This window comes from Hylobates moloch, unplaced genomic scaffold, assembly GCF_009828535.3.
Source record: "Hylobates moloch isolate HMO894 unplaced genomic scaffold, HMol_V3 SCAFFOLD_5, whole genome shotgun sequence".
Lineage (NCBI taxonomy): Eukaryota > Metazoa > Chordata > Mammalia > Primates > Hylobatidae > Hylobates > Hylobates moloch.
Window position 1 is genome coordinate 144,013,083 of NW_026652280.1, and position 21,798 is coordinate 144,034,880.

Consider the following 21,798-nt stretch of genomic DNA (forward strand, 5'->3'; position numbering starts at 1 on the left):
AAAAAAAAATTTGCCTAGTTTTTGGGAAAATATTGTCCACCTTTGCTTAGCAAAATATAGTTTCTAAAAATCAACAAACACATTGCCTGCGTCATATTTTGGTGTAGTGAGTTTGTGTGCTATTTTCTCATCAGGGGACCCATTTAGGAGATGCAGTACCTACTAATATATTTTTCCCTAATTTTTTTTCCTGAAAAACCCATGGGGGCAGGAGGAAAGTTTTCTGATTATTTTTCACTCTGGTATCAAACATACATAAGATCACACTTAGGAGTTGTTAAGTTGAATCAATTTGCCCAGTTAACCTTAAAGTGGCAATTTATATAAATTGAGTAAAAGTGTCCACATAGGGATAAAAAGGGAAAAAAGTCAACTGATTGGAAAATTCCTGGTCATGCATGTCTTAAAACGAGTTGCAAAAGCTGTTGAAAGATGGCCAGGAGCGGTGGCTCATGTCTGTAATCACAGCATTCTGGGAGGCTGAGGCGGGCGGATCACCTGAGATCAGGAGTTCGAGACCAGCCTGGCCAACCTGGTGAAACCCCGTCTCTACTAAAAATACAAAAACTAGGCCGGGTGCGGTGGCTCATGCCTGTAATCCCAGCACTTTGGGAGGCCGAGGTGGGCGGATCACGAGGTCAGGAGATCTAGACCATTCTGGCTAACACGGTAAAACCCCATCTCTACTAAAAATACAAAAAATTAGCCGGGCGAGGTGGCGGGCGCCTGTAGTCCCAGCTACTCGGGAGGCTGAGGCAGGAGAATGGCATGAACCCCGGGAGGCGGAGCCTGCAGTGAGCTGAAATCGCCCCACTGCACTCCAGCTTGGGCGACAGCAAGACTCCGTCTCAAAAAAAAAAAAAAAAAAAAACAAGAAAGTACAAAAACTAGCTGGGTGTGGTGGCACACGCCTGAAATCCTAGCTGTTTGGGAGGCTGAGCCAGGAGAATCACTTGAACCCTGGAGGCAGAGGTTGTTTTGAGCTGAGGTTACACCACTGGACCCCAGCCTGGATGACAGAGCAAGACTCCACTTCAAAAAAAAAAAAAAAAAGCTGTTGAAAGGTTAATATTTGTGGGATGGCTACACTTTCAATCATGCTTTCTAGAACTACTGAGATTGACAAAACAGCCCTAGAGCAATCTGAGTTGTTACTATTTAATTTTTAAATTTATCTGGTACTGCCTTGACAAGAAAGATGAGATGTTTGACCTTGAATACAAAAGTCTGTTTTCTATCAATTAAATTTGCTCCTTTTCCCACACTTAAAGTATTACCCAATATGATACTTGTTCTGGTGTGCATGATTTTATTTTGAAATGAGTTTTTTGTAGTTTCTGTTTTGTTTTCTCTCCTTCCTGAGGTATTCATTCTGAATCTCTGTGTCAGGAAACAGAAATGTGATCTCTGAATGAGAAGTGTATGTAAGAAACTCTGCCATCATTGAATTTCAAAACTTAGTGGTTCTAATGTCATGAAACTCTGTCAAATGTTAACAGAAATTATAGACAGAATTCTTAAGGAAGCTTTCAAATCACAACCTTTTCTGTCAGCATTTCATAATAACCTACCATCTATAATCTATCAAGGTACTGAAGTACTCCTGAGGAAAAATCATGACTTTCTTGGGCCAATTTAATAACAAAATGTATTTCCAATTTCAAGTACTTCTAAATCTTCTAATTGTGTTTTTTGGATCTACTGCTTGGCAGATAAGAAAAATAATGGACAATGAAAACATTCATTCATTTGATACTTGGGACTATTTCTGATTAAAATGATGGTATATTGATGTAACAGCTCTCTCTTTTCCCATTTTAACAAAAAATGAGTACGAAAAATTGTATAGGCCTTTCTTTTTCCAAATGTTCTAAATGGAGGTATAACAAATATTATTAAGCAGATCAACCAAAGCATTAGATACAATTTTTTAAGTCCTTTCCATTTTATCTATCCACATCATTACATTTTTCTAAAGACAAGAATGTAATGTAGATAATGTCGCTTGCCTTAACTTATTCTACACTTTTTTTAAAATGATGCAAAAGTCTATGGAAATCAAGAGGCAAGGGGCAGTGGAGATCTTGGAATTCTTACCACAGTTTACGTGTCCAAAGGATGTCACTTTTAAGTTAACTAATACTACCTCCCATTTGCTCTCTTCCTGCTTCAGCTAATATCGCCTACATTCCTGAATATTCAAAGCTGGAGAGGTAGACCTATGAACAGAGATTTGGAAACAATACCAATCCAAAGAGAACCCTAGACCTGCCTTTATTCCTACCTTTTTGGGCCTGATAACAATTGATTCCATGATGGCTGATGTTGGTCCAGGCCAATATTTACCCCCACTGTGAGACAAGACTTGGGACACAGAGTAGGTACCTTGAGCAAGACATCATGCAGGTGATGGAATTAACAAGTTGAGTTACAATGGCTTCTTCTACACACAGCTACAAGCAAAAGGTCGTGTTCTCATAGTGTAGGGAAAAGGTTTGTAGAGCGGTATTTTTAGGCATGTTCACGAAGTATATATGCTGGCAAGGAATAGCCAAAGAAAATGAAAACACTATTTCAGAGAGAGATCTGTACTCCCATGTTCATTGCAGCATTATTCACAGTAGCCAAGATAAAGAAACAACCGAAGTGTCTGTCAACAGATGAATAGATTAAGAAACTATGTTAGACCTAAAACCATTAAAACCCTAGAAGAAAACCTAGGCAATACCATTCAGGACATAGGCATGGGCAAGGACTTCATGTCTAAAACACCAAAAGCAATGGCAACAAAAGCCAAAATTGACAAATGGGATCTCATTAAACTAACGAGCTTCTGCACAGCAAAAGAAACTACCATCAGAGTGAACAGGCAACCTACAGAATGGGAGAAAATTTTTGCAACCTACTCATCTGACAAAGGGCTAATATCCAGAATCTACAATGAACTCAAACAAATTTACAAGAAAAAAACAAACAACCCCATCAAAAAGTGGGCAAAGGACATGAACAGACACTTCTCAAAAGAAGACATTTATGCAGCCAAAAAGCACATGAAAAAATGCTCATCATCACTGGCCATCAGCGAAATGCAAATCAAAACCACAGTGAGATACCATCTCACACCAGTTAGAATGGCCATCATTAAAAAGTCAGGAAACAACAGGTGCTGGAGAGGATGTGGAGAAATAGGAACACTTTTACACTGTTGGTGGGACTGTAAACTAGTTCACCCATTGTGGAAGTCAGTGTGGCGATTCTTCAGGAATCTAGAACTAGAAATACCATTTGACCCAGCCATCCCATTACTGGGTATATACCCAAAGGACTATAAATCATGCTCTATTTTATTGCACTATTCACAAACAAAACTTGGAACAACCCAATGTCCAAAAGATAGACTGGATTAACCATGGAATACTATGCAGCCATAAAAAATGATGAGTTCATGTCCTTTGTAGGGACATGGATGAAACTGGAAAACATCATTCTCAGTAAACTATCGCAAGGACAAAAAACCAAACACCGCATGTTCTCACTCATAGGTGGGAATTGAACAATGAGAACTCATGGACACAGGAAGGGGAACATCACACTTCAGGGACTGTTGTGGGGTGGGGGAAGGGGGAAGGGACAGCATTAGGAGATATACCTAATGCTAAATGACGAGTTAATGGGTGCAGCAAAACAACATGGCACATGGATACATATGTAACAAACCTGCACATTGTGCACATGTACCCTAAAACCTAAAGTATAATAATAAAAAAATAAAAATAAAAATAAAAAAGAAACTATGATATATGTATATACACACACATACATACCTCACACTACATATATATTTATATCTATATAGAGAGAGAGATGTATGTACACACACACACAATGGAATATTATTCAGCCTTAAGAAAAAAAGAAAATCCTGCTACTTAGGATAGCATGGATGAAACTGTACAACATTATACTAACTGAAATAAACCAGACACAGAAAGACAAATGCTATATCATCTCACTTAAATGTGAAATATAAAATACAAAATTCATAAGAACAGCAAGTAAAATGGTGGTTACCAGGGGCCTGAGGTGGCAGAAATGGGGAGATGGTAGTCAAAGGGTACAAGCTTTCCATTATGAGGTGAATGTGTTCTGGACAGCAATATACGGCGCAGTGGCCATAGTTAGTAAGGATGCATTGTATACTTGAAGTGTGCTAAGAGAACAGATGTTGTGTTTTCACCACACACACACACTAAAGTATGTGAGATGGGGCGATGGATATGTTAATTAGCTTTATTGTGGTAATCATTTTGTAATGTACAGCAAATCATTACCTTTTATACCTTAAATATATACAATTTTTTATTTGTTAATCATGCCTCAATGAAGCTGGCGGGACAAAACCAAAGTAGATATACTGTAAGCTGAGGAAGGACAGGGCTCATGTCACTTCTGTTCATGGCTGTTTTCTGTATTCACTGAACCTAGCACAGCCTTTGAAATGGAAGACAGATGCTCAAAGATACAGTAGATATATGCTCAAAGAATGAATTTGCCAAAGCTCAAGAATCAATATTAACCAGCTATATGGGTTTCCCCCTCCTTGATAGCCTCACCAATTCCCTGGAGCCAAAGTATTCTTACCTAAGGTAGATATAACTCTGTGTGTGTGTGTGTGTGTGTGTGTGTGTGTGTGTGTGTGTGTTAGTACTGTGAATGAGATACAGGAGCAACGAATATCTTCACCAAGAACAGGAACTAACATTTTTTTATAATGCTTTAAAATATAGCTGTTAAAATTATGCAACTTGAATTCAAAAGCAGAAAATAATGTAATGTTTAGAAAGTCAAATTTCCCCAGATTTGAGTTATTATGGGGTAATTCAAAATTTGTAAACTCCGTTGCTAGTTAATAGGGATTTAGGCTTTAGTCTTAGACTAACTGGAACGCTCTGAAAATTAATGGAGTTAAAATAATAATTTGATTTTAAAAGACCTTTCAGCTGAAAATAAAATCATAAATTGAAATTTAAATCAGAGAGAATAAAACTATATAAATACAACAGAAACAAATCTTTTTAATGCAATTTGGTAAATCACAATATAAATATAATTTGTTCTTTATTGAGGGCATTGACTCAAATTCACAGAGCTATATTTGAATTACATTTCACATATCTACCATTAAAAGGAAGAAATTGTCTTCCTCTCTTCTTATTTTTAATGGCAATACTTCTGACTTCCTATCTGTAGTTTTTCCAATGTCTTATTTTGTATTAATAGAGATAATTTAATTTACTCTCATAGCTCTAACTGCGAACTTGCTCATGTTCTAAATAGTTTTAAACTGATTTCATCCAAGATCTCTTTTCTGAGATTCAGGCTTACATCTAATATATATATATATAAAATATCTATTCAAACATGCCCATTTGGATATTCTACCAGCCCCAAGTTCACTGTGTCAAAGCTGGTAATATCGTCTCCTAACTCCTAATTTCCAGTATTTTTTTCTTTATTGCTTATCTCACTTGGTTACTCCAAATAGCAAAAACTTAACATCAACTGTTTTCCCTTCTTTACTCTCTGTACACAACTAATCAATTCCTATCAATTCTACCTCCTGAAATTCTTCCAGATCTATCCACTTCTGATTCAAGCCACCAATGTCACTGGCCTGGCCAACTGCCACACTCCTACTCTCTCTGTGGCTGATCTTGCCTCTGCCACTGACCCCACCTCTATTCATCCTTCAACCTGCAACCAGAATGATCCTGATGCAGCGCAAATTTGATCACAGTAGGCCATTGGACAGACCTTTAAATGGCTCACCAGTGCCCTATGATTTATTAACTTTAGATGAACAGCTTGACATTCAAGTGTTTTACAAATTTTCTATTCCTTTATTCACTGACTAGACTTAAATGATGCTGAACTGCTGAAATAAGCTCATTACTTTCTGTTATGGACTGAACTATGTCCTCTTCAAATACATAGGTTGAAGTCCTAACCCCCCCATGCAACTGTGTTTGCAGATAGAGCTTTTAAAGAGATAAGGAAAGTTAAACGAAGTCATAAAAGTGGAGCCTTACTCCCCGCATATGAGTGCCTTACTCCCCTTATAAGGGCTGGTGTCCTTACAAGAAAAGTCAGAGACACCAGGAGTGCATGCACTCAGTAGAAAGGCCCTCTGAGGATACAGCAAAAAAAGTAGCCATCTGCAAGACAAGAAAAGAGGTCTCACCAGAAACAGTCTCTGCTAGCACCTTGATCTTGGCCTTCCAGCCTCCAAAACTGTGAAAAAGTATATTTCTGTTGTTTAAGCCAATAAGTCTTTCATAAACTGTCATAGCAGCCGTAGAAGACGAATACATCTTCCTTCCATTCCAAGCCTAGGAATACCCCACCCCTCTCTTTTTGCATACCTTTCTCACTCCTCCATTGGATGAACTAATTCCTGCTGGTCTTTGATGCCTCAACCAAATGATGAATACCTCTAACAATCTCAACCCCTCCTGCAGGAAATACTGGATTAGTTGCTCCTCATAGAAGACAGACCCTGTAGCCCCTTTTCATCGTGTTTTAATGGTCTAGATTTTAAATTCCACCTAATTATAAATTATTTGGGGGTAGGGACTATATCTTATACAGTCTTTTATCCCCATAGCTAGGACAGGCAGTCAAGTAATATTTGTTGAACAAATGAATGAACAGTACCTGATACACAGTAGATGTTCAGTAACTGATAAATAACAGGTTGAAAGTTATGCTAAAAGCTTTTACTAAAATTGAGGATAATTCAACTGATGATAATTAAAGAGCTAGGAGTAACTGCAAAGGTTCATAAAAGAGCAAGTCCAGGAAAACAAAGCACTTTAGTTTGATGTAAAGACCTATGGGTAGCACAGGATACATAAATAATAACAGGAAACACGGCGAAGCACATATCAAATAGCATATTTGAAATAGATTTAGACACAAGTAATTGTTCTACATCAAATAGCCTTATGCATTTGTGTACAAGAGTACAAATTTCATCTCCTTCGTTTCTTTTTCCTCCACATATGCCTTTAGAAAAAAAATGGTTATAAAATAAACCTTTTAAGATTTCATGAGATATTTCATGTTTTGTCCCTCTAATGGTTCTATTAAGTCTCTTCAAACAGGCACTTTTCTACCAGAGCAAACTTGAAAGAACAGAACATTTATTCCAAAAGCAATTTCCTTCCCCAGTTATTTTCTGTATTCCCTTGGCAGTGTTTTTCCACAGTTTTACTTGAATAAGAGCTTATTTGGTCTCAAACCAGCTTCTCCTGCTGCTTGAACCTGCAGTCAAGTCTCAGACCTTTTCTGTGTGACCTCCCAATTTGCTACCATGGAAATGATTACAATCACACAAGTGTATCTTTTATTGCAAGATGAGTTCAGATATTTATTTTTTAAAATTAAAGCAAACTCTTGCAAAATATATTTAGAAGAACATTGTGTGTCTTTCTTTCAATCCATTCAAAGAAATTGAACATGTTCCCAAATGGAAGCTTTCATGTTTACAGGAAAATGTTAAAAATAAAGAGATAATGGTGATGATGATGATGATAATAATGATTTCTTATAATTTCATAACATTGTAAAGTTTGCAACAGGCTAATGGTTTACAATAACCCTGGGGGAAAAAGCATTAATTTTAATGTCCCCATTTTACAAATGGGAAAACAGAGCGGTTATTTTACTTAAAACTGTAAAGTTTTTCCAACCAGAAGGGGCATTATGAGTCATCTGTTGCCAGTACTCTTGTTTTGCAAATAAGGGATCTTAGGTAAGTGACTTTCCCGGGATCAATTTTCCACTAAGTGGCAAGGCTCTCGTGACTGCTGTGTAGACAGTAGGAGACACAGCAGCTGAATTCTTCTGAGCACTAGCTCCATTCCAGGAATAAAGCCAGTCCCTCAGGACAAGTGTATGCATTATTTTTTGGCCTCTATTTGTAACAGTTGAATGTAATCAAGTGGCCCCAAGTAGCCCTAGGTATCAATAAAAGGAACCTTTCTGGGAAGTTTGAACAGCAATTAACAAAAATAATTTGTAGAAGACTGAGACATTCGATGGCCTTTCGAGACCTGTCTGATGTCCCTCCTACCTGACTGTCAACTCTCTCCTGCTCATCGGTTTCTGGGATGTCCATCCAGGAGTGGAGCACATCTACTTCCAGCGGGTTTTCAATTGCCCCAGCTTTGCATGTTCACTGTCTCACCGCCTCATCACAGCTCCTACTGGAGATTCAGAAAAAGCATGTTGGAAAAAAAAAAAACTAGACTCCTCATTACAAAGTGGTCATGGATTCATGGTGTCAGAAGGTTGTTTGAGTGCAGCTAAACTTGGCAAGCACCCACTGAATACAAAAGTATTTTAAATGATGCTGCTAGTAACCTGACAGGAAAAAAAAATGCGTAGTATTTTTTTCCAAGCAGGGAGCTATAAGATGGTTTGTTTCTGTTTAAACCAAATTGCAAATTTGTTCTTTTGTACTCCTTTAGTTTTCTCCGATCTCCCACTCAAACCCTTTCCACAACTTCAGAACTTGTGTTGAATCCTAGGCCTCTACCTTCCAATCAAGAGTTTTCCATTGAGGGTGGCAAGGGTAATCACTGTAGTCCTTTCCTGGTACCTCCCTAGATAGTTAGATTACTTTATGAGCTTTACAAATTGCTTTCTCTCTTTCTAAACAACCACTTCTACCAAAGTACCTGGATCTCTTCAGGTAGGAAGAATGATCGTTTTGTTCTCTTAATACACATTTCACGAACCACTCAGCAGATTCCACCTGCTCCATAGTCGTGAATTCTGAGGAGGAAATGAGGGCTTTTTCCATACTTCCAGCTCCTTGGTAATACTATCTTTAGGAAAGGACAACACAGGTGCTTTTCACTACAAGATTCCTCATCCAAAGTCAGCCCCAGTCTTCACATCTCCTTCCTCAATTACTCTTCCTACCTCACCCTGCCCTTTCATACCACTCCTCTGCACCCTGCTTTGCCCTTTCCAACAGTGCTGAGAGGATTTGTATCCTGAATGATGTTTTAAGGTTGCAGTCCCCAGGTGTCTCAGCTAAAATTTTTAGGGCAGAGAACATTTATAGTTCAGCGCGTGCTTTCATAGTCAATGGGAAAAAATTCCTCCTCTACTCCTAATGGACTTCTTCAGTAACATGATTCCCCTGGATGTGTGGGAGACTGACGTTGCCAGAATATTTCTTTTTTATGGCTTTCGTTGCTTTGACAGCTTTGATTTTATGGCAACTTTAATCATGTGTGTCCTATTTCTTCACCTCTGGCATTTTGCAAATATTCGATTTCTCTATTGCTACTACCATAATGGCCTTCAACAAACTGTGATTCATCAAACTGTTTTCCCCAGGTTCTTCTGCCTCATCCACAGGCGAAACCCCAAAGGGAACTGCATCAAGCAAACAAGGCGATGCTAAATGCTCATGAGTGAGAAAATCTATTAATTAAAAAAGGGAGGAGAGAAGAAAGAGGAAGGAAGAAAAATTACACATATAAGTTAATGCAGCCCCAAGACACCACTGGCAGTAACTTATGCATTGACACTTTAAACAGGCTTTATGAGTCTGTTTACTCTATTCACAACTATTCATGAAAAAATGTGCTATCAAGTATAACACCGCAAAGTATATGTGCTATCTTAAAAGATACAGTGAGTCAATAAATCATACCTGAGCTTTAACAATATTATATTTCCCTTTCTTGTATATTCATAGAATAATGGATGTGGAAATAAAAAGGAGCTAGAAATGGAAAAGACCAAATAGGTTATCCATTTAATCTTGTTCTGACAGAGGATCAGTCTAGAGCAGTACGTCTTAGGATTTGTAGTTTAGAAATTAGTGCCTCTACTGTGTCACAGCTTTCAGCCACTTTTCTTCCCAGTTTATTTCTGAATAGCAGAGTTCCAGTTCTTTTCCCTGAAAAGCAGAACTAAAATTTGACTTTGCTAATTTGCTCACCTTTTTCCTTATTCTAATTCCCTAGACCCTATGTAAAAATTTCCTCTGCTGTGGATATTTATACTATTTTAATATGCCTTCAATTATTCTCTGGTTCCTATTATTCATCTAGAATAAATCCAGTGGCCGGCTCCCTTTCTTTCCTGAGAGGCTGCCCTCAGGAAATATAGACACCTCTTCCCATGCAAAATGTTTTGTGTGCACTGTTTCCCCAGGAGAGTGAGATTAGGATAATGTCCTGAAGAGCTTTGCAAACTAAAATGCCTCTCTTTGGCTACCCTCCTCCTAGCACTCTCTAAACTAAGGAGAGATTTGCCCATGAGTCCTGCAGCCCTCTCTCTATACCTCGGCTGTCATTTCTGCCTATTGTATTTCTGTGTTTCTGATTAGTTTGTCTCACTTTACACTTAAATCTCACTAAGCTGCAAGCCTTATTCATGCTCCAACACTGCGTGGTCCATTTTTTCTGATTCTTCTTACAAATAAAGACATTGTTTCCAAATTTCATTGAAGCACTATTTACTATTTTACAGAGATTATTAAAGTTTTTTTGTGTGAGTCATATTAATGCTACAGTTGACTAACTACCTCTCCAAATTGATCGACTCCTAGCCATTTCAAAGCACTGTGATGCTTTGGTTACAAAAACTAAGTTGGTTTTCGATATTTTCCCTTTGAGGCCACCCCCACTCCCACCTCCCTGCTAAAGAAAACAAGATATGATGCGACCAAATATTTCATACAAGTCATTATAATCATCAGAAATAAACAAATGTCCCCAAAATGTGTACAGTTTGTGATACTGATGCAAAACAATATGGATTAAAGTGTCAGTAGTTTATTCACTTTTTACCTCCAGATTACCTCTAGATTTGGCATAGATTGTCAATAAATATACAAACATTTGAAATTGTATTTTTAGACAATACTTCATTTCCTCTGAACCAAAATATTTTAACTGTGTTAATTTTGCTATGCAAAAGACTTAGATTTAACTTACAAACACGAAATCAAGGGTCAGAAAATGTCTGTGTAGATGCCCAGAACTTGTGTTGTGCATGTCACATGTATTTAGTCTAAACCCCAGAAGATTCCTACAAGTCAAAGGGACAGACTACAGTGCAGAGAGGTATCTTGCATAAAATCACACACAAAAAAAGATTAACGGACTATATTAGTCAGAGTTCTCCAGAGAAACAGAACCAATAGGATGTGTGCGTGTGTGTGCATATGTGTGTGGTATGTGTGTGTGCATATGTGTGTGGTACGTGCGTGTGTGTGTGTACGACATTTATTATGGGAATTGGCTTACCTGATTTTGGAGGACCGGAAGTCCCACAGGCTGGAGAATGAGGAAAGACAGTAGTGTAATTCAGTCTCAGTCTGAAAGTCCAAGAAACCAGGAACTTCAAAGTATGAGGACAAAAGATGTCTCAGCTTAAGAAGAGAGAGAGAATTTGCCTTTCCTCTGCCTTTTTGTTCTCTTTGAGCCATCAATGAATTAAATGATACCCACCCACTCTGTTGGAGGTGGGTCTTTTTTACTCAGTCTACTTATTCAAATGCTAATCTCTTCCAGACATACCCCCACTGACATACCCAGAAATAATGTTACACCAACTATCTGGGCATCCCTTAGCCCAGTCATGTTGATACACAAAATTAACCTTCACAGAGACTTAGAATTAGAATACAAGTGTATTAGCTGGGCGCAGTGGCTTACACCTGTAATCCCATCATTTTGAGAGGCCAAGGCAGGCAGATCACTTGAGGTCAGGAGTTTGAGACCAGCCTGGCCAACATGGTGAAACCCCATCTCTACTAAAAATACAAAAATTAGCCAGGCATGGTGGCACGTCCCTATAATCCCAGCTACTTGGGAGGCTGAGGCAGGAGAGTTGCTTGAACCCAGGAGGAGCAGGTTGCAGTGAGCCGAGATCGCGCCACTGCACTCCAGCAGAGTGAGGCACCATCCCAAAAAAAAAAAAAAAAAGAAAGAAAATAAAGAACACAAGTACATCTCCACAACATCAGGCAGGATGCGCAAATATTGATTGAGAGAAGAAAAGACCAGAGCTAGGAATCAAATAACGAAACTCTGTCTGTAGGGTAGTTATGTACAATGTACAGAAGCATGAAATAGTGTAGAATGTATTGGGAACCTGCTAAATTGAAGATGGATCCAAAAGGATCTGCAGTGATTACAATGGGGGAAATCAATTACAAGTCAGCTCATAGGGACCTTGTTCTTGATTTGCTGCCAAAAAAGAGTTGAGATTTTATCCTATTGCAAGGCAGACACAGAAGAGCTTTTGCTTAAGCAAAAACCCTCCTAGGATCCTTCTGGCTTCTAGCATCAATAACTGATTTGAAGACAACAAGGAGAGATAAGGAAACATGCTTAGAAGGATACTGCAACAGTCCAGGTAAAGAATGATGAGGTCCTGAACTAAGGCAGGAGCTGTGACAGTGGAAGTAACAAGTAAGGTTAATTAATTTCATAGTGGAGGAAAGATGAATAAAAGGGAGATTAACTCACTGCTAAGTGAGTTTATGGTGATGCCCTCCATAGGTAAAAAATGTAGAGCCTGGAAACTGTTGTGGAAGATAATGTGGGTATGGGATGGGGACACTGAAGACAAAGGGAGGAGTGAGCTGGATGAGATTGGAAATCTTGAGTTCAATTTTGTACATCTTGAGTATGATGATACATGGGCATCCAGTCCAGTAAGATACTGCTGGTGGTGAGACCATGGTATTGGATGAAATTACTCAGGAAAAATGTAAACAGCTGTGTTCTCAACTGTAAGAATGTTCCAAAATATGCACACTCAAGCCTTGCCTTAGATATTTTCAGTAGTTCCGAGGTTAAAGGTGGGTTAATTATAAAAAGCCAACAAATAAATAAACACAGTGCTCAGGCCTAACAAAACACATCTGTCAGACTTCTGCTGGATGGACAGAACCCAAAGTCTCTAGATTGCCACTGTTTTCACTGTTTTGTACACTAGTGTTTTATAAGGTATGAGTCATAGCCTATTGGTTGGTTATAAAATTAATTTAGTAGGTTGTAATAGTGTTAAATATCACAGCTAATTTCACATAAAGCAGCATGTACTGTTTTCCTATACCTTCATATCCATTTTATATGTATGTATTTGTGTAGAGACAGGTGGCATGTGTGTGTGAGAGAGAGAGTGTATGTGTGAGAGTGTGTGTGTGTTCGCAGTCGTTCATAATACAAAGTTAAATTTTTCTTTCACAGTTAAAAAGTTTTAAAGCCACTGTTGTAGATGACAAAAGAAACTAAGACGAAATGTTAGAATGTATTTTTAATGTCAAAATGGTCAAATTCTAGAAAGAAAACCCGAGCCAGATATTTAAAAACATGATTCTATTTCTAGTTTCATTACCTTTACATTGTTTGTTCCTGTGCAAGTCAAGATCTCTAAATGGCTTTTTTTTTTCTAAACAAGGAACAAATAGCACTTGTAAACTACTTCACTGACAGCAATTTAATGACCATTTATGTCAAGTGTTTTGAAATCCGAAATAGTCTATAAACAAAAATATCACATGGATTTGTTTAACTTTTGGAAAAATACGTAAGGATAATTTGGAACAACTCTTGCTTGACTCATGAATTTCACTGTAGATCTTCCTTCTTGTAAAGTAACAACTTTTGGATTGTATTTTATACTTTATAATGAATATTTACATATAGAATAATTTTGGCTCCCAAGGAAAGTCTATGAGGTAGGCAGGGCAAGTTGCTTTACCTGCATTTTGCAAATGAGGAAATGAGTCTCACAGAGGATAAATGATTTATTCATGGTAATCACAACACTATCTTCTCAAATATTAACTGATATTTCTGATAAAACTATGACTGTTTCCATTTATATGCAAAGCATACTGATCAATTTCTATGACGCTAATAATCTCCTGACATTTTTCATCCACCTATCACCCACTGAAGCTAAAGTTACAAACACACATTCTAAATGAACCTACTTGTCTAAAAAACAATTTTTTCTTCATGTTTCTATTTAACTCTTGTAGAAGAGATTGATGGTTGCCTCCCTGTAATTTTTCTTTTCTTGCTCACTAAGGAAGCCCTAATTTTATCCATATATTTATACTTCATGGAATATAATTCGGTTTTCAGTTCAGGAGTAAATCCTGAATAGTTTAACTCTATCCGGTTAACTCATACTGCTTTATGGATGGAACTATGACCCATTCTTGTCGTAGAGCTAAGAAGCAGGTCTCACGAGTCTAAGGACAGCGACTTAGAAAAAGAAGCACAAAGAAGAGATTGTCATTTTATTTCTCTGAACACTGACATGTCTGGTTGTGACTATGGAGCTATGGTAGTCAGACTGCAACCTAAGGGAAGCTAGCCTGAGGATCAAGACTAGCTTGATCCAAAATCGTGGTAGTGGAAAGATGGAAAGAACTTTAATTTCTTGTGACACTTGTATCATCCTATATAGAAACTCTATATGAAACAATAAACTTTTTCTAGAGTTAAGCCTTTCCAGTTGTGTTTTTAAATGTTTGCAACCAAATATGTAACCAATAAAAATCTCCATTACATTTGGTTTATTGGTCAACCTTGGAGACTAAATAGTGTAAGTCACCATTTAACTGCTTGGTCAATAACTTGGGAAATACAGTCATGCATCACATAACATTTCCATCAATGACAGACCATGTATATGACTGTGGTCCCATGAGATTAGAATACTGTATTTTGACTGTATATTTTCTATTAGATATGTTTAGATGCAAAAATACTTACCATTGTGTTACAATTCCCTATGGCATTCAGTACAGTAACATGCTGTACAAGTTGTAGCCTAAGAGCAATAGACTATACTATATGGCTTAGATATATACTAGGTTATACCACGTAGATTTGTGTAAATACATTCTGTGATGTTCACACAACAAAATTCCCCAAAAACAGATTCTCAGCATGTATCCCCAACATTAAGTGATGTATGCTTGTATTCTAATTTGGCCTACGTTTTAAATTCAGTTAATCTAAAATATTGCTTATATGCTTATCTTGTTTTTTCATTGAGAGACCATTTTCCAAAGCTTTCTAGATCTTTAGAGAATCCAGTGTTTTTATAAATCATTCAGAAACACACTGGATAAATAATGACATCACATATATTTTTTAAAATCACATGCTAGCAATCTTTCACAAGTGTTTAATTTTGAAAAGTAACAACTTTTGGATTGTATTTGATCCCTTAAAATGAACATTCACATATATAATAATTTTGGCTCCCAAAGAAAGTCTCTGACGTGGGCAGGGCAAGTTTAGTTAAACCATTTCACACTCTTTTAATTTGGTAGGCACCATATGTGTAACACACACAGACACACACAAACACAATGTGTCAGAAAAGGGGATACTTGCCCAGCTGAAGGACATGAGGAAAGTATGAACAACCTTGGGCTGGCATCTAATACCTTCTGAAATTTTATTCAAAATTGCTTATGTGTGTTTATGCATATTTTTCTGGATAGACCATCCATAGCTTTGATCAGAGCCTTAAAGGATTAAAAATACACCGTATATGATGAAAATAATCCTCTCCATTTATATTCTTGAATGAGATTGACACAAGTCAACATTGTTTATTCAAATAAAGAGTGACTTGATCTTGGATTTGTACCTTCATATAAACCTAGCTCATGTACATAGTTTATATATAAAGCTACACCACTTGGTGAAGGCTGGAAAATACTAGAAGCATTAGATGCATTTTCAGAGAGGCTGACATAAATTAGGCAATTGGATTTTTAGTTCTGCATCATTTCATCCACAGCAATATAGAGTGGCTTTTCTTTCCAATACTCAAAAATATAAGCATATGAAAAATATAGGAAAAAATATTTGGAATGGTACAGTATTCATAAAGTGACACTGCTAAACTTTGGAAGACAGAGCCTAACACACTTACAGTGTCTACCATTTCAGGTTTATCTCTGAAAACCCTACCTCCGCCTCTACTCCATCTACTGCTAGGCTCTAGTTGTAATGGAAATACTTTTCTAAGATTAATATTTCCATTTCTCTCTGCCTCCAAATATATCATTTCCCCTCCCACAATGTTCTCTCCTCTTGCACTCCTTGTTGCCTGGCATATTTCCCATCTTTCAATACTAGTTCCAGAGTCACCTCCTCAGAGAAGAACCTCCTAAGAAGAGCATGATGTTCCCTCCTCTGCTCTCATACAACCCCAGGCACTCTTTCAACAAATATTTATTCAATGTCGCTAATCACTGGGAATATATCAGTGATCAAAACAACATCCTCACTCTCATGGAGATAATATTCTAATGGGAGTAGAGAGATAATTTTTAAAAAGCACATAATATATGGCAGAGGTAATAAATTTTACAAAGAAAAAGAAATTGGGGTAAGCAAAGAGTGATGGGGGTGGTGAGCAGCTATTGCAGAGGAGGAGGAAAATCCTCCATGACAGTGTACCATTTGAGTAAAACCCTTAATTGAGTGAGGAAGACATGTGACTGCTCTGGGAAAGAGTATTCAAGGAAGAAGGAACAGCAAATCACAAGCTTCGAGGTGGAAGCATATTGTAACGTTTGAAGAAAAGAAAAAGAAGAGCAGCAGGAGTTGGAGGAGGGTGAGAGGAGTAAGAGATGAGGTCAGAAAAGCATCGTGGGGTCAACCTAAGCTCTTGTAAGCTCTGGCAAGGGCTTTTGACTTTTACATGAGTATAATGAAAGCATGGAACATTTTAAGCAAAGAGTTACTTGACCATATTTCTACTTTAAAAAACTCACTCTAGCTGCTTTGAGGAGCCTATAGGTGTGTCAGAGGGGAGGCAGGGAGACCACAGAGAAGTCATTCAGGTGAAAACTGATGGTGGCAGCTTGTCCTAAGGTGACTGCAGATGCAGGAAAGTGAGAATGATGAACACTGACAACGTTTTTAAGGGTGTGTGCTATAGAAGAGCGCAGAGAAGTGGTTTATTTACTGGGGAGGGCAGTGAAATCAGAGAATATTACTAGGATACATCACAGCATATTTTACCCTAGTGGGAATGATCCAGTTAAGAGGGAAATGGTAATGATATAGGATTGAGGGAACCCAATGTCATGTCATTTAATAAGTGATTGAAGGTGGGATACAGTTAGTAAAATGATGGGCTGGCATTATGGGTCAGGGACAGTTCAACTGTAAAAGACAGGGATACAGGGTACTTGGGAGTAGATGCAAGTGAGGCAGTATCTGTGGTGGCACAACATCTTATAGATGGAGAGAGGAAAGGGGATGGATGTTGTAAGAAATCGTCTCAGTGTGCAAGAGACAACTGATGGAACACAGCCATATTCGGCTGGCTGGACAGGACTAAGGTGCGATATACATAGTGAGATATAATGTGAGATAGTCAGCATGTTAGTGTATTTTATGTCAGTCTCATTCAAATGCTAGGATGCCAGGATGAAGAAGGAGAGTTGGATTTAACCAGAATGGGGTCTTCTCAGGTGAGTTTGATAGTGGAAAAGAATGGCAGGGGAGAGAATGAATGCAAATGATGACTTACAGTGATGGAACCACAAAGTGAACCAACAAAGGAAGAAAGTGAGGACATGAGTGGGAGCCACAGATAGTGAAATGAGCAGGACCAGCCATTCTAGGGGTTACTGGAGTGGGAGAAATTGAAGCAGTGACCTGGAGGGAAAAGTGTCAATCAAAGAATGGAACACTTGAAACGGGGTTTTGGTAATGGCGCATTATATGTGTGACCACGGGCGTAAGCAGCTGCAGTGAGGTGGAAAACAAGATCATAGCAAGTGTTCTATTGGGTGTTCTATCACTGGTAAAAGGGGAAACACACTGTGAGACATAATTAGGTATTTCACAGGATCTTTAGGAAGGTCAAAGAATTATTGCAGGCTGTCCAACCAGGACAATACCCAAATTACATTGGAAGATTGCTAACAAGACACAGTTTTCCACTGCTGCTAGGAATAGGTACCTTAGTTTTTCCTGCCTGTGTGGACCCCATAGTGCCACTGTTGGAACCCATGTAATACTGCCTCTCTCCCTGTCATTCTCACCAGGAAATGATTCTGAAATGTGCCTCCTTCTTCCTACTATGTTTCCTAATCAAAATCTTGCTTGGAAATGTCTGATGGGAGCAACCTAAATCAAATTCTTGGGCCCTCGTTGTAAAGAAAAGGTTTGAAAATTAAGTTTCTGACAGCTACCTTGAAGATACAGGTCTCATAAGAGGAGAAATTCTCCAAACACAAAAAGGGAGACGTTGGGCAGCCAACACTATAAAATACTAAACTGCAGATCTTTACCTGTTTGCTGTTATACTCCCAGCACATTTCACGATACACATAAGAAATTAGCATGCAACAAATGTCTGTTGAATAAATGGATAAACAAATGGATGAGTAATTTTTTAGTCACAGCCATTTGTTATCTGTTTTGACACCTGGCTCCTACCTTAAACCCTACAAATAATGTAAATTAAACTGGGGGTATCTTAAAGCATTAATTTACTGCCTTAAACCTCTGTTATTGTTCTGTACATGAAGGTTCCTTCGGGAAGTTGAGTCATTTAGGCTCCCATTTATTTTAGCACAACTGTCCTGAGAAGGTGCTCAATCTCTGTTAATGCTTGAGAATATAGAACACAGTGAATATTTATTCATTAAACAGAGATTTATTGAGCCTCTAATATAGCCAGACATTCTTCTAGCTGTTGGGTATAGAGCAGTGAAGAAAAGAGATAAAAACCTCTGCTTTGACAGCACAAAGGCAGGCTTTCTAAGTTACAATTATGTTTGAGTGATTATAAAACTAAATTATGTTTATGACAGATAAGTTTAAGAAGAAAATAAGATCACCTATGATAGCATCAACACACTAGCACAATTCTTGTGCCTTTTGATACGTATTCCTATAGTTTTTTGTAAGTATATAAGCATAAATATTTTATTACAAATACGGAATGTTACCTAAACATACAGCTTTCTGCTTTGCTTTTATTCACTTGATATTATGGATATTTATGAAAATTTTTTATATCATTATGAAGTTTTTATAACATTTGAAAACGTGCCCATATTATTCTGTCTTATAACAGTATCATTACCGGGCCTGCTTTACTGACCATTTAGGCAGTTTCTAATTTTTCATTATTATAAACAATGCTGCAGTGAACATCCTTGTACATACATATTTGCATATTTATCTGATTATGTCTCTGGAATTATTTCATAACTGTGCAATTGTTAGGTCAAAGAGCAACCTTAACTTAAGATTGTATGTATTCACGCTAAATGCCCCTTCATAAAAAAAAATTGAACCAATTTCATCCTCAGCTGCAGTGTGTATGAGAGTGCCTATTTCCTACATCCTAGCAGATTCTTCTTTTTTGACTATTAATCAACTTCTGATGATTCAGCCAGTGACTCTCCACAGTAGGGAGAAAGGTAGTTGAATGGCTGTCACTAGATGATAAGTCAACAGATTTCTTGATATGTACCATTTATCCACAAGAATTACACTGTGCCCAGTAGGATCCTTACCTATTTCATGCTGATAGGAATGCTTAAGAAACTTCTGAAGGAAGAAAGGAAAAGAGGAAAGCAAATGCATTAGCAAAACTTCCTCTTATCATTATTACCCACCCATCTTTTCATTAATAAGCAATATTAATAGCATTGAAAAAATATATTGAGACAATGTTGGTACTGACAAATAAAATTTAGTTCTACAAATACATTTGTACCCATTACACAAAGTGATCAAAGGCAAATGGAAATGTAATTGAGACAACATATGAAGCATCATGAAGTAATAAACACTGAACAATGGGGAAAGTAGGGTCCTTCTCTGGGAATGTCCACATCCTACTCAGGCCTAATCTGTAGAATTTTAAAAAAGAAAGAAAATACTTAATTAAACTAGTAGTCATTGTTTTCATATGTTTATTCCACTTTCAAAATTGTAATCATTAATACTTACTGATTTACAGAGTGTCAGAAACATCACAATCCTAATAATAAGGTTTACTCAATCCTAAAAATAAGGTGAGGATCCATCTCCCCATTTTACAGTTAAAATCCAAATAAATTTACTAAGGTTGCAGCTAATATATGGTAGATTTTGGACTTGAAATAAGTTTTATCTGACACCAAAGCCGATATATAAGTTTGTCCTTTTTGGGAAACTGCTTCTTGGGATGTAGCCAATCACCACTTAATACTAGGGATAAGAACAAGTTCCAGTGAGGACCCATGGGTCATTTACTTATATTTCAGAATTAATCTCCTCTAATTCAAAAATCTCTGTTATATAAGATCCTGCAGAAATGAGGAGAGCCAGACAGTCTGCATGAACTGGGAAAACCACTCGGTGTTTATGCCCTTACTATTGTTAGTGCTGGCAAGACCCCATTTCTCTCTCTCTCTGCACAGCCTAAATCCACTAGCCTTAAACCTCTTCACACCAGGAAAGGTGTTCATAACTAAAACAAAGATTAGAAAGGCCCATCCTCAATCATAAGTGACAACTCTGTATCTTTAGAGATCTACCGAATAGACGCAATTATGAGCTGCATTCAAGCTCCTAGTCCAAATCCTGTTGTTTTCTTCCAACTACGCCTCACTGCCTGGTTTGAGGTTGTTCCCGTTGAATCAGCCCTGCCTGGATTCTGCCTGTGGCTTCCACTTTGGCCTCAGCATTTCCCATCCATTTCCCAGAGACTACCCTTCCTTCAGCTGTCTCAGCTGGTCCCCCGCTATCATACCAACTCTGCCTTAGTCTCAGCAAAGCCAGGTCTTTATATATTCTTTAGAAAGTGGCTTCTTTACTTTTCCTCAGGATTCAGATTGAACATCTTCCAGATAAGTGGATGGTGCTAAATTAATTCCTATAAATTTCCTTCTTGAATCTTCTTAATTATAAGGGATAACTACTATTAATTCCTCACATTACTGGTGAGAAAACTGAGATGGGCAGATTAAGTGACTGGTATGATTTGAATGTTTGTGTTCCTCCAAAATTCATGTTGAAACTGAATTCCCAGTGCAACCATATGAAGAAGTGAGGTCGTTAAAAGGTGATTGAGACTTCCATGCTCATGGAGGGGAACGGTGCCTTTATAAAAGGACCTCAGGAAGTGAGTTCTTTCCTTTTGCCCTTCCCCTTTATGAGGACATATCAATAGGGTGCCATATTGGAAACAAAGATCCCTCACCCAATACCAAGACTGCTAGTGCCCTGATCTTGAACTTCCTGGCTTTCAGAATTGTGAGCAATAAATTTTTGTTTTTATAAATGCCTAAGGTTTTTTTTATAAGAACAGGAATAGACTAAGATAGTAACTTGCCTGGCTCTTACACAATGGAGCCGAGATTTGAATCCAGATCTCCTAAATCCAAACCAATGTTTTTTCTACTTTAAAATATTGAAATGAAACCACTCAGACCAGGTCTAAACATCTTTTGAAAACAGAAGTGTTCCCTTTCTATGGTTAGATTTTAGTAAATTACAGTAGAACAAAAAAAAATCCTATATTTTGCCCACGTGGGTCTCTGGTCACTAGGCCAAAAGACAGACTCATAGTAGGTAGCCACTACTTTGTGCATTATCTACAATTTCAGATATGAAGCACAATCTAAAAATAAGGGAAGATCTGGACAATACTTAGTTATGGGTGAGTTAATTGACTTATGCAAAACTTAAAATGTACATAGAAATTATGGAA